Here is a 14,202-nt window from a genome sequence, read left to right as displayed (position 1 = left end):
GGCGTAATTCATTTAATTTAATTTTGGGGGGCTTAATTGTGGTAAATCACTACTTAAGAAAAGACATCTATTTGAAAGGACAAATTGGGATAATTTAATAAAAGCTGGAGTGGGGAAGTGCAGGGCTTAATGAAGCTTTGTGGGTAGTGACGAGAGAAGCCCCTCCCCCTCCACTCATCTATCCAGAAGGGCTCTGTTCTGTTTCACCATCTCTAAAACAATGGCACAACCAAAATGTTTCACAGTAGTAGAAAAGCCCCCATGCCTCTGTCCATATAGGATCCAGGCTAATAAACATTGGTTTCTCCACCCAATGGAATACTACGCAGTCATGTAAAAGAAAATATCAATATTTGGTGGTGTGCATGCATCCATTCTGGGCTGTAATTCTGCAGTCAACCCTGCGAGTTGGGTCTCTCTGACAGTCTAGAGCTTTATGGTAATGTGTCTGACACAAAGGCACAAGAGCCTCAGTCAGAGCAGCTCACAGCCAGAGGCACTTGGCCATCACACTGTCATGCATCCAGCCCACTATCCCCTCAGTCCACGTGTTTTGATGCCACTGAAGGTGCCTGCAGATCTCTCTACATCCTGCCTCACCAAGCCCGCTCTTCAACCTGTCCCTCCCTCACAGACGCCATGCATGGCTTAAAGCAGCACAGTTCCAAAGAGGACCTTTTTTTTTTTTTTTTTTTTTTTTTTTTTTTGAGTTCCAACAGATGCCTAATCTTGAGCAACCAAACCCCCGCCTCCCTGGAAGATACCCCTCCTGTTTTCCTTCCTTCTCTGACAGCCCCCAGGCAGCAGAAGTAATAACCAGTCTGGCTGTTTTACCCACAGACTCAGCTCTTTAAAAGAATAAAACCTCACCAGGAAGTGTTCAAATGCCCATTTCCTATCTTCCTCTTCCTCCTCCTCCTCTTCTTCATTCTCCTCCCCCTTCATCTTGACAGAGTCTTGCTGTGTAGCTCAGGCTGGCCTTGAACTCACGGTTCTCCAAACTCAACAGGTCAGAGAGCCAGATAACACGGGCTTTGGGGCCTCGAGGATGCCAAGCCAGAAGCCTCCCCCTTCCTGGCATTCTCTTTGCAGGGGCCCTTGGTCTGTAAGTGGCAGGACCCAGCCCCATTGTCCCCTCTGTTCCTGAGCCTTCATGCCACTCCAGGAGCCCTTGCTGTTTCTAGATTCTGAGTCTTTGTTTCTGCCATTTCCTACCTGACTGCCTTCTGCCAGGCTGCCACGTCCCCCGAGGCTCAAACACCCTTACTTCCTCAACACCCATTGCCAACCCCCCCCCCACACACACAACACTCACTAGGTTCCTTAGGTTTCATGTGACTCTTTATATCCTTTAATCAGCTGTCTCCTTGTCTCCTGCACACAAGAGGAGATTTCTGACCCCCATCTGACTGCCACAGCTGTATCTAAATCAGAGGGGGTTGGTACCAGGGCCCCCTGTGGATGCTAAGGTCCATGGATGTCAAATCTTGGGTAAGAGTGCATAGTGACACATACAATCCTTTGCCATGTCCTGTTGTTCTAATCACCCCAAGGTGACTTACCTCAGTGTGTCTTCATAGGGGACATCTGCATTCTATTATTTGGGGAATAAAGACAAGAGAGGGATCCATGTGGATGGAAGATGGTGTGATTAATTTTATTTGTTTGCTTGTTTGTCCAGGGCATGCTGGGGAGGCACACTGCACACCCAGACTTGAATCTGAGGCTACCGGGGACTGACTACAATCCAGCAGCTCATTTGGTGGTAGTTGTCTGACTTATTTCCTTCTGTATTTTCACATGTGTGTGTGGGTACATCCTTCACTGCTCCTCCTTATTCATTGAGGCAGGGTCTGTCACTCAAACCCAGAGCTTGTTCTTGCTGTCCAGCTTGCTCTGGGGATCCTCTGTGTCCACATTCCCAGGATGGAATTTCAGGCGGTCTGCTACACCCACATGGCTTCTGGGGATTTGAACTCAGGTCCTCATCATATTTGATAAGAACTTTAATGCTGCAACATCTCCCAAAGCCTAGATTTAATGTCAGCAAGGTGCTCGGTACACAGTAGGTGCTCAGACAACGCTGTGGATGACTCACCCAGCTCTCTCCCAAGTGGCTCCTATAAGAGAATGGGGTTTGTCTGTCTCCAGAGGCCTGGGCCTTGCAGCTGGCAGGGGCAGCTGGTGGCAAGGCTGGTCACACAGGGTCTCTAGTTTGTAAGCAAAGCTGACACAGGCAGACTCTCTTTCACCCTGAGAGCTGCTGCAGGAGGGGGAGGTGTGGGAAGTATAAAGTCTGGTTCGGGGTAAGGGAGAGGAGGAAAGGGGAGCGGAGGGGAGAGGATGGGGGTTTGACCCCTTGGACTTGGTGACCCTGCCGCAGCTTCTGTCTGCTCCAGGTGGGAGGGAAGGAAGGGGGGGGGGAAAGGTTTGCTGGGACCTTGGTGCAAAGCAAGCGACAGAACTCAGCCCTGGCAGGCACTGCAGGGGACCGAGGGTCAGTTGCTGCTGAGGCAGAGTGGGCTCCAGAGGGGGAGGGGGAGTGAGAGAGAGACAAGTGAAAGAGGCGGCTGGGGAAGATGGAGAAAGCGGGTCGGGTCGGCAGGTGGTACCTGGTCCCTACGGCTCACCTGTTTCTGGCCAGGATGGTCAACACAGGGAGTATTCGCCTTTGCTCACATGGCGAAAATCCCTTTACCAATTAACAATGTGCTCCTTGGGGAGCCCGGGGCCCTGGAGTGGATGAGCAACAGTGGGCCCTGTGGTCACCTGACCACGCCATTCTAGCTACTGTTAATAGGGTGAGTGTGGCTTGGCGCTCACAGCTTTACTTCTTTATTGCTTGCCTCCTGTTTACTTAGATGTGGCCCTCTCTGTTTGCTTACTGATATGCCTGAAGCTCAGGGATCAAGCGAGTGTCAGAACCAGGCTATGAATCCGATTCTAGCAGCCTGAGAACGACCTCCGATTTGAGGTGCCGTCTACTCCGGGTGTCACGCATGTGTGGGTCATTCCACAGGCTCTGGCTGAGAACAAGATTGGACTGAAACTACAGCATGTGGGATTGGAGTCAGTGCCGAGATGAACTTCCCGACAATCTCACAGACTCCCGAGGAGAGCTCTGGAGGTGTCCCTGGAAAAAACAACTGCTCCTTCTTCAAGGCAGGATAGTGACCCACCTGCATGGTGAGTTTGTCCTCTGAGGTCTGCCAGTGGCCATCTCCTGTCCCATTCTTGTGATCCATCACAAAGGCCGCTGTAAGTAAGGTTAGTGCCTCTTTAGGTGACAGAGAGAGTTCAAGGGCAACCTAAGGAACTTAGAGAGAGCACACTCCAAACTAAAAGCGAAAGGAGAATAGTGGGTAGAGCTCAGTGGAAGAGAGGGTGCCTGGCATGTGTAGGGCCAGGCATGTATAGGGCATGATGTGTGTAGGGCCTAGCATGTGTAAGGCCTAGAGTGTATAATTCTCTGGGCCCCATTCCCAGCACAGTGAATTAATTAGTAATTAATTAAGCTTTAAAAAATGAAGAAAGCAGTTTTGGAGGGGTCATTCATTCTCTCACTCGTTCATTCACTGACTATTACTGACAGTGACCACTGCATACAACACTGTATTCTGGGAACCAGAGGGTCTGCAGGGAATGCCCCCCAAACCTGGGGCCCACATGGAAGGGCTGGTGGAGGAAAGTAGGATGAAGGGGAGGGAGAGGAGGAAGTGGACAGCTGGGTTTTTATGTACAGGGCTCAGGATGGCCATGTAACTGAGCGGGGTTTGGGGGTAGAGTCTGCTATGAAGAAGGAAACAGCCAGTGCAAAGGCCCTGGGGTGCAAGCCAGGAACAGTGAGGCAGCTCACTGGCTGACCACATTGAAGGAGGGGAAGGAAAGAGTAGTGGGTGAAGGGATGGGAAGCAGAGGAGGCAGGAGAGACATGGGGAGGACTCGGAGACAGGATGGACCAAGAGGGACATGGCATCATTTATTAGTTTGACTGGAGCCCTCTAGTGGCTGTGGGGAAATGACCTCTAGGTGGTGGTGCGGGATGAGAAGAGTGAGCAGGATTGTTTTGTGTGTGTGTGTGTGTGTGTGTGTGTGTGTGTGTGTGTGTGTTTGTTTGTTTTGTTTTGTTTTTTGCTTATCCATTCATTCATACTCTTATTTATCTAATCTGTCAATCGTTACTGAGAAGCAGGAAAAACAAGCCTTAAGTGAATAAACTAGATTGCTCAGGCCATGTGGACATGCGATGGAGGAGCCCTAACAATTCAGTAGGTATGTCATTTTATCATTACACAATGGCAGGGCCTGAGATCTGAGGAGATTGTCTAGGCCCTCACCAGACATGTGGAGAAACTGAGGCACGAAGAAGGCACTGGGCTGGTTCACAGCGCATCCGTGGCAGAGCAAGGGAAGGAACTCAGCCTGCAGCATCTCTGCTGGATTTCCCTAGCTTCCCTCTGCAGATGCTGTAGTTTATGACCCCTGAAGCCCCTTAGAGCACCTCATCCTGTGGCCCCTGGCCCCTGGAGCCAGGCTTCTCCTGGCCGAGCCAGCGGCAGCCGATCGATAGCGTGTGCTGCCCCGATATTCCATCTCATTAAGCCTTCGTTTTCATCTCCCGGCTCCCTGGCAGCCTTCAAATTATCCCATAAAATTTATTTACTATTTCATGAATACATAAGCAGCAGGCAGGCACAAGCTTTTTATATATTTACACTGTATATATTTCACGGGAGACTTATAGCTGTCTCTAAGGCAGAAAGGGGGAGAGGAGAGGAGCTAGCAGACGGAGCCGGCAGCTGGTGGCAGAGGGAGGGAGGCAGGAAGGAAGCAAGGACAGGGTGTAGAGTTGGAGCTCAGGTGCCCATGGCCACACGCAGCACAACCAGGGGGTCTGAGTCTGCCAGGCCAGGGAAGGATGCTCCTCCTGGAGAAGCAGAGGCAGGACAGGGGACCTGGACCTCGGGCGAGGCAAAGTTAGTGCTCAGCACAGAATCTAGAGTGTGAGCTTCCAGCATCCAGAGTCTGGTAAGTGGCTAGTCCTGTAGCCCTCATCCTGGCTCCACAGCAAGCCCCTACCCTTGCTGCAGCCTGAACCACCCACCCCATCCTGGTTATACATGGAGACCTGTTCCCTGGTTATAGACTGAGCCCTGACCCTGGTTATAGCCTGGGCCCTGATCCTTGTTTCAGCCTGAGCCCTGACCCTGGTTATAGACTGAGCCCTCACCCTGGTTACAGCCTGAGCCCTGATCCTTGTTGCAGCCTGAGCTCTGGCCCTGGTTTTAGACTGAGTCCTGATCCTTGCTGCATCCTGAGCCTGATCCCAGTTATAGACTGAGTCCTGATCCTGGTTGCAGCCTGAGCCCTGATCCTTGTTGCAGCCTGAGCCCTGACCTTGGACACAGACTGAGCCCTGGGGGTCCCCTCCCTCATCAAGCCATCCTCCCTGGCCCAACACCCCATCCACCTCAAAGATGGGAGGCTTTTCTGTAGTTTACATGCTTACTGGTCCTTGAGGAGAAAAGAACCAAAGGACCAGCAGTCCAGGACTATCTGTCCTCAAGCTGGTGAGAGGCATGGGCAGAAGGCTAAATTCAGCCCCCTGAGCTTTTGAGGGTTCCCACGGGCGGGCACACAAGCGAGGAAAGGTGTGTGAGAGGGTACATTACCATGCTTCATTTTCTCATGTTCTTATCTGCCTGAAATATCAGAGACCCACATGACTATGAACTGGGCATTTCTGCTTATTTCCTGTTTCTTCTTTCTAGATGAGAACTTCCCTGCCTCTGTGATGTTTCAAACTGCTTGTTTTCATAGGTGACCCTCCTTTGGGGGCTCACAGTCTAGGATTGAAAAATGATCTCTTCCCAAGCACTTAGGCTGTCTAAAATCCATCCATCCGTCCATCTACTCATCTATTCTTCTATCCATACACTCATCTACCCATCCACCCACCCACCCACCCATCCATCTTTCTATACATCTATCCTTCTATATGTCCATCCATCCATCCACTCATTCAACCTCCATCCATCCATCCACCCACCCACTCACCCACCCATCCATCCACTCATACACCCATCCTCATTGATTCACTGATGTAACACTGCTGTGTACCAGGCTCTTCTGGTCATTGCACTCCGTGCAGGCAATGCAGATCTAATCTCTGCCCCACAGGCTGGCATTCCTATAGGTCAGCATTCCCATAGCTCAGCATTCCCACAGGCTGGCATTCCCATAGGATAGCATTCCAATTGCTGGCATTCCCAAAGGATAATATTCCAATAGGCCGGCATTCCAAAAGGCTGGGATTCCCATAGGCTGACATTTCCATGGGCTGGCATTTGAGTGGAGGAAGACAAATCACAGACAAGCTAACAAAGGGCCAATATCAGTTCAGTTAACACTGATGCCACACCGAGAGTGAGACACGGCGATACACTAGATAGACAACCAACCAACTGAGACGTCACCACACTCTCCGAGGGAGTGGCACACAGCGAGACCGCCATGGCAAGTGGGAGGCTGTCCCACACAGGTCATTGCATGCGACTGATAGTTTCGAAGCGGTGCACCGGAGCCACGGTAAAGCCTTGTAGAGTGTCGTCTAACATCTGGGGGAGCGGCTGAGGAGATGACACAGGGGTTAAAACATTTACTGCACAAACATGACGACCAGAGTCCCGAACCCATGTCAATGCCAGGTGGGTGTGACGGGGGCCACCTGCAATTCCACAATCAGAGAGCAGAGTCAGGGGTCCTCGGAACCAGCTGGCCAGCAAGACTGGCCACACTGGGTTTGACTGACTGACCCTGCTTTAGTGAAAAAAAAAGGTGGAGGAGCGGTGGAGGGTGCCTCCCAACATCAGCCTTTCATATGCACCCACGCGTGCATGCACATATCCCTACGCGACCTGTTCCCATACCATGCAAACATGAATATACACACATGACCACTGCACACAAATGAAAATGGAAAAAGGAAAGCTAGAACCTGGGGCTATTTGCAACCAGACCCCAGTCTATAAACCAGGATGGTCTTCCAGGTTGATGAGAAGGGTGGGGCGGTGGTGGCGCACGCCTTTAATCCCAGCACTCGGGAGGCAGAGGCAGGCGGATCTCTGCGAGTTCAAGGCCAGCCCGGTCTACAGAGCTAGTTCCAAGATAGGCTCCAAAGCTACACAGAGAAACCAACCAACCAACCAAACAAGCAAAGAAGTATAGCAGGCCTTTGGTATAGTTTCCCACTGGCATCAGAAGCCAGACACTGACATGGATGTCAATAACAGTGACCTTTTCTATTTGAGGATGGGGTTCAGTCTGGTGGGAAGGCTGTCCCTCCTTCTAAACCTCTACAGCTGTCCTTGAAAGTCCTTCTGTGTGAATCTGTAGGCAACATGGCCCTGAGAGATCAGAGCTATAATTCTGTAGTAAAGAGGAGTCGAAATGTAGGACCAAGAGGAGTAAGAGGTCCGAACCCTTTCTCCAGTAAGATAACACCATTTAGATAGATAGAAATGGGTTAATATTTAGGACAGAGCTAGCCAATAAGAAACGCTAGTAACCAGCCAACAGTTTCATAATTAATACACTGTCTCTGTGTGTTATTTTGGAACTGATGCAACTCTGGGACCAGGATGGCGGGAAAGTGCTCATAAGTGCTCATAACATCCTTATATCCTTTATATCTTTTGTTGTTTTTGTTTGTTAGCTTTTGGTTTTTTGAAACAAGGTTTCTCCCTGTAACAAACAGTCCTGGTTGTCCTGGAACTCACTCTGTAGACCAGGCTGGTCTTGAACTCACAGAAATATGTATGACTTTGCCTCCCAAGTGCTGGGATTAAAGGTGTATGCCACTACTGCCTGGCAAAAACTTTCTTATATCATTAATTCTCAAACATGTTATCCCCTATCTTGGTTTTTTTATTATTATTATTATTATTTGCTTGTTTTTGGGAGGAGGCGGTTCTCTGAAACAGGGTCTCATGTATCCCAGACTAACCTTGAACTCATTTTGTAGCCAAGAATGAACTTGAGCTTCTGGTCTACTTGTCTCTGCTTTATGAGTGCCTGGATTGCAGGCATGTACACCTAGCCCAGTTTGTGTGATGTTCAAGATGGAGTCCAGAGCTTCAAGCTTGCCCAAAGGGCACTCTACACACCGAGTCACATCCTCAGACTCAACCCATATTGTAATGCTTCTAAAATCAGGGAGGATTTGCAATCAGCACATTCATACTTCTGTATCCACACATGTCCAATGTGCACAAACGTCCCCTGGACACTCTGCTCTGTAGTGGAATCTTCCAGTTTCCCTGGTCATATTTTGTCTTTGGGCCACCCTCAGCATGGGCAGAAAACACCTGACCCTTATGTTCAATGCAGTTTTTATTAAGCTGAAGGAAGAGGCTGCAGTGGCTGGAGTTTTCCATCTCAGGAAATGTATTAACCACATGCTGCACGCCATCCCCCCAGTTACCCCATAAAATGTTTGTAAAGTGCCCAGTGCATACCCGGTACATGGCAAACATCCGTGGATGCCGACTCACTCCTGTGGGAGCCTCCCGAGCCATGCAGGCTGTGACAGCAGACGCTGGACTTTGAGTCCAGCTGTAATTGGATGTGATCCCCACAGGGGGCCCACAGAAGAGGCAGTTTAGGATGCAGGCTGGCTCTGGTGGAGAGAAAAATATGAATTCCTCTCTCTGGTCTCCACACCTCCCGGCTCAGGGATGTGTTTGATCAAGAGGTCTGTATCAAACAATTATTTGAAGTGAGACAAAAATCTACATGTGGAAGACACAAGGCTGTCTGAAGTGGACCCGTCTTCACATCCGAGTAGTCCTCACCCAGCCTGTTCCAGACAGACCCATGCTGTGTAAGTTCAAGCCACAGAAACAAACATCTGGACAGTGGTGCTCTGCAGAGGGAGGGAGGGAGGGAAGGGGAGCAGGAGAAGGGCTGGATTGAGGGATCTGGAACTTGGGGTGGAGAAGCAGAGAGGTCCTGCCTGGGTAGGGAGGAGGCTGACACAGGTTTTGCCTCAATGAAGACTCGGGTGGTTTCTCACATACACAGTGTCTGAGAGTTCGAATCTAGTAGTCCTTTCTCCAAGCACAGTTGGCACCAGGACTATGATGAAGCTGTAAGAACTTTCTCACCTTTACTTTCCAGAGGCGGGAACTGAGACAGGCAAGCCTGAAGTGGCCCACTTGCTAGTGTGGAACACGATTTGGTAGACCTTGGGTACCAGGGCTGAGACTGTGTTCCTCGTAGCCCTGATGTGTGGACCTTTCGGGAAGCAGCGAAGACACAAACCAGGAAATCCAGGTCCCCCAACTCAGAACTGAGCATTTATTCTGCCCACAGGTATGGACGATGAGGATCTCTCCCTCCCTCCCTCCCTCCCTCTCTTTTTCTCCCTCCCTCCCTCCTTCTCTCCCTCCCTCCCTCTCTTCCTTCCTCCCTCCTTCTCATGTGAGGACAGTGCCACAGAGCAGGTGTCTTAAAAGAGTGGCAGTGGACACCCTCAGTGTAAAACACACCCAGCTGCACAGGAGTGGAGGTGTGGGAGGGGAGAGGTGGGGTAAGGGGAAATGGAGGTTAGTCAGAGACTTGCCTGAGGGGGAACAGGGGAAGAACAGTGGCGGGGGTGGGGGTGGGGGGTGGGGGGGGAGGGGCAGGAGGATTGAAGGAGGAAGGAAACAGATAAGAGTGTCAAACAGAGGCAGGAAGTAGAGAGAAAAAAGAAACAGACGCCCGCCCGGGGACCTCGACAAACAGGTAAAAGAGAGAGGGAGTCAGAAAGAGAGGCCAGAATGAAGAAAGGGGTGGGGAGAAAGAGGGAGGCGAAGACGAGAAGAGGGTGAAGGGAAGGAAGACTGTGTGGCAGGGGTCCCTGGTCTCTGGCACTGCCCAGGCTGCGCACATTCCCCTCCTCCGCCTTCCTCGAATCCTCGAAGTCACACACTCAGCGGTATCCGTGCCAGCTGCATCTCGCTGTCCAGACGGTCCCCTGTCTCCAGCCCTGGGCTCTCAAGAGCAGAGCCGCCTTCTCCACAGCCATCTGTCTGGGACCCATCTAGATCCTATCCTGTGTAATTGCCATGGATGGCCCTGACCTGTCCCACACCCCTGTCTGCCCCACCCAGCACCCCTCTTGGCCATCGAGACTATAAGTGCCCTGTTGCCTTTACCTGTCCTTCTTACATGCAAGACAGAGGGGGACAGGCTATCAGATCTGATCTCTAAACCAGTGGTGGGGACAGTGCTCTGCTGGAGCATGACTTGGGGACCACAATGCTCCCAGACCTGGGTAGCAGTGGGGTCTGATGAGCTAGCCAGCCATCCACACGTGCACTGCTGTTCACCCACCGTCGATACTCCCCAGAGTGGCTCCATTTATGCAGGGCGATATATAGGCCCATCAAGGTGTCACTGAAGTGGGCCTCAAGCTCCACTTCCTCCTCCTGCTGTCTTCAATGTCTGTACTGTGGGGGAGGGAAGACAGTGTGGTTCAGCCAAACAGCTTCCCCAGCCTTCTGCCTACACCGGGGCTGGGACCATAAGTGTGGCCGCAGTGGTTCCAGAAGACACTTTCCCCAAGGCTCATGTTTGCCAGGGGCACTGGGTCATGACCCACAGAGGTGATAGGTCAGCCTGGAGGTGCAAGCCTGTCCCCCCCCCCCACTGCTCTGGAGGCTGGGGTTTGGGGATCATAAGTTCAGGATCTGCCTGAGCTGCACAGGCCACTTCTCAACATAGAAAATAAAAAGAGGGCTGGGACTGTCACTCAGTGGTGGAGTGCTTGCCCAGCATGTGAGAGACCCATCACCACAAGAAAAAAGAGAGGCAAAGGGAACGAGGCCCCATGCCCGCAGCATGACAGGAAGGGAGTCAGCCTCCCTGGTCTCAAGGAGACTGGTTGGGAAGTGTCCAAAGAAAAGGGCAGAACAAAGCAAGGGTTCCTTCCTATACCTCCCGCCATCTCTTGGCAGTCTGCATAAACTGACCATCAGGGATGGGAGCTACTGAATGCCGCCTGGGTGTGGCCACCTGGATACAAAGTTTAGTGCCTTGGACAAGCACTCCTGTGGACCCAAAGGGCTTCCTGTTATCTTAAATTTTCAGGATGCAAGATGCTGGAGGCCTTGATGCAAGCAAGGTCCAGGGTTCCTTGTCTGTCTTGCATACAAATGGGGTTGAAACTAGCAGCCAGTAGTGCCTGGGGGGAGAATGTGAAGTGAGTATCAGCCCGGTTTGCTGTCGCTGTATAGACCCATACCGAGTCAGATGAAGTTTCTAGAAATGTCAGGGCTGGTAGGAAAGCAGACTTGCACTGGCTGCTCCCAGACCTGGCTGAACACTGGACCCACTTGGGGAACTATTTAAGATTCAGTGTCATGGATCCCACCCTGGCAGTTCGGACGTGTGGGTCACCTTGGATGGAGCTTAGAGACCTGGGAATAGGCGAGAGCATGCAGAGGATACAGTGGGATCCACCAATCAGACGAAGGCCAGTGCTGGGTGGGAGTGAGTGTGTATCGGAACTCACCTCCTTGGCCACTGTCAGGTATGACTCTGGGCAGCAGGTGCCTTTGGTCCCCCCTTCGGCCTGGGGTCAGCTGGAGGAGACTATGGCCTCAGAGAAGAGAACATGGATATACAGGCATCTGTAGAAGGCACATCTGCACCAGGGGAGCAGGGCACAGGACATCATGACTTCTGGCCACCCCAATCCATGCCCCAGGAGAGACAGACATGCACTTGGATAGTCAGTGAATTCTCGGCTGCCAGCCAGTTAAGACAGGTCCTAAATGTGGACTCCTTGCCCAGTGTGTGTTCTCCTCCACAGTCTGTCCTAAGCCAGTGTTCCAGGAAGGGCAGGGAGAGGTGAGTGGTTCAGGCCAACCTGCCCTCTGGGATCTGAAGGTGACCTAGGGAGCTGGGTCACCAAAGGCCATTATACCTTCAGGAGGTTCTTGACAGTGCCTGGAGGCATTCTGGTGTCACCACTCGGGCAGGGCATATCCCTGTCAGTGATCGGCGCCATGATGCTTCTACAACCCTTACAGTGCGCAGACAGATGCTGTCAGTGTGATGATGGAGAAGCTGTGGTCCGTGACCTTTCTGGGTTCAGGTGTGAACTGGGTGAGTATGTGTATCTTTTTAATTATGGATTTTCTCAGCTTGGGCTGTGACCCAGACTAGGTTAGGACGGCTGTCCTCTGGGCACTAGCCCGACGGAGCCATCTGCTGCCCAAATCCATCATTCTGGCCTGTCCTTCAGGTTTTGCACTTGTCGTGCTGGCCTGGATTGCCCTTCCTCTCCATCCAGTCCCTCCCCCCACCCACCTGATGCCCTCCACCCAGAGGCACCGAGGCACTCAATACCTTCCCAGGTTTTCTCATTCAATAAACATGGGAGTCGCCCCTGAGTGATCACTGTCTCCATTTAGAATGAAAGGCAGAGACAGGAAGGGGGGCGAACGACCTGCTTCTGGGGTCAGTAACAGCACAGCATTAATTCTGCCTACCCGTGAGCACAGGAGGTCTTTTTGTATTCTAGAATCTTCAAATTCTTTCTTTGGTGTCCTACTTTACTTAGTAGATGTCTTTCACTTCCTGAGTTAGGTTTATGCCTAGATTTGTTTTTAAGGTCTTGAGAATGAGACACACCCCCCCAAACACCCTGACTTCTTCTTTGAGTTCATCCTTTGCACTTAGGAAAGCTATTCACTTCCCTAAGCTGGTTTTGTACCCTGCTACTTTGCTGAAAGTGCTGTCAGCCCTAAGAGTTGTCCCTAAAGAGATGGATTTACTACCAAGTTCAAGTTCTACCAAACCTTTAAAGAAAAGTTAAACCCAGTTGCCCACAATCTGTTCCATAAAATGGAAATGGAAGTAGCACTATCCAAACCTTTCTGCAAAGCCAGAGTTTACCAGATACCAAAACAGGATAACAGGGCTGGAGAGATGGCTCAATGGTTAAGAGCACTGACTACCCTTGCAGAGGACCTGAGTTCAGTTCCCAGCACCCACATGGCTGCTCATAACAATCTGTAACTTTGGTTCCAAGGACCCAACACCCTCTTCTGAGCTCTAAATCTGGGTTCTCCACCTGTGGGTTGAGAACAGGTTACAGTTATGAGGTCACAATGAGACAGCTTTATGGTTGGGGGTCACCACCACATGAGGAATTGTATTAAAGGGTCACAACATTAGGAAGGCTGAAAACCATTGCTAAAGGCACTGTATGCAGGTGGTGCACAGACACAGATGGAGGCAACCATGCCATGGAGTAATCTTTCATTAAAAATAATTGGTTAAGGACACAACATAGAAAGACACCAATAGGCCAGTTTCCCTGATGAACACAGACACAATTCTCAAATCGACTCTTAGAAGTCAAATTCAAGAACAAATTAAGATTAAACACTTTGATCAATTGAGTCCCATTCCAGGAGTGCAAGGTTGGTTCAGTATACACAATAAGCACATAACGTAAAGGGAGAGAGCCCGCGTGATGGTCTCAGGTGATGCATTTTATGGAACAGATTGTGGGCAACTGGGTTTAACTTTTCTGTAAAGGTTTCATAGAACTTGGTAGTAAATCCATCTGATCTTGGACTGTTTTTGATCAGTAGACTTTTTGTTATTGGCTCAACTTCATTGATCATTTTGACTTCATTTAAGCTGTTTGATTCAATTTTAGTAGGTCACGTGTGTCTAGGAATTCATCCATTTGCTTCAGATTTTCTAGATTTCAGGGATATAAACCTTTAAACGTTTTCTCTAATTATTATCTGGATTTCACTGACACCTATAATAACCTCTCTAATTTTATTAATCTGTTCCTTCTCTTTTGGTTAGTTTGGCTAGGAATCCATCAATCTTATTTATTTTTCAAATATCAACTCTTTGTTAAATATATTATTGAGTTTCCATTTCAATAACTTCTGCCCTTATATTTATTGTTTCTGACCATCTAGTCCTTTTGGGGTCTGGTTTGTTCTTGTTTTTCTAAGCCCTCGAGGTGCATCGTTAGGTTATTTATTTGAGATCCTCTTAGAACCACCCTAGCTGTATTCAAAAGCCTTTGCTTTCATTTGATTCCTGATTTCTTCCATGACCACCGGTCACTCAACTTCATTCAGTCTCAGTGTAGTCATTGTTTTTCTTTACTTTTGATTTTTTTTT

This window comes from Phodopus roborovskii, unplaced genomic scaffold, assembly GCF_943737965.1.
Source record: "Phodopus roborovskii unplaced genomic scaffold, PHOROB, whole genome shotgun sequence".
NCBI lineage: Eukaryota > Metazoa > Chordata > Mammalia > Rodentia > Cricetidae > Phodopus > Phodopus roborovskii.
This window is presented reverse-complemented; position numbering follows the sequence as displayed.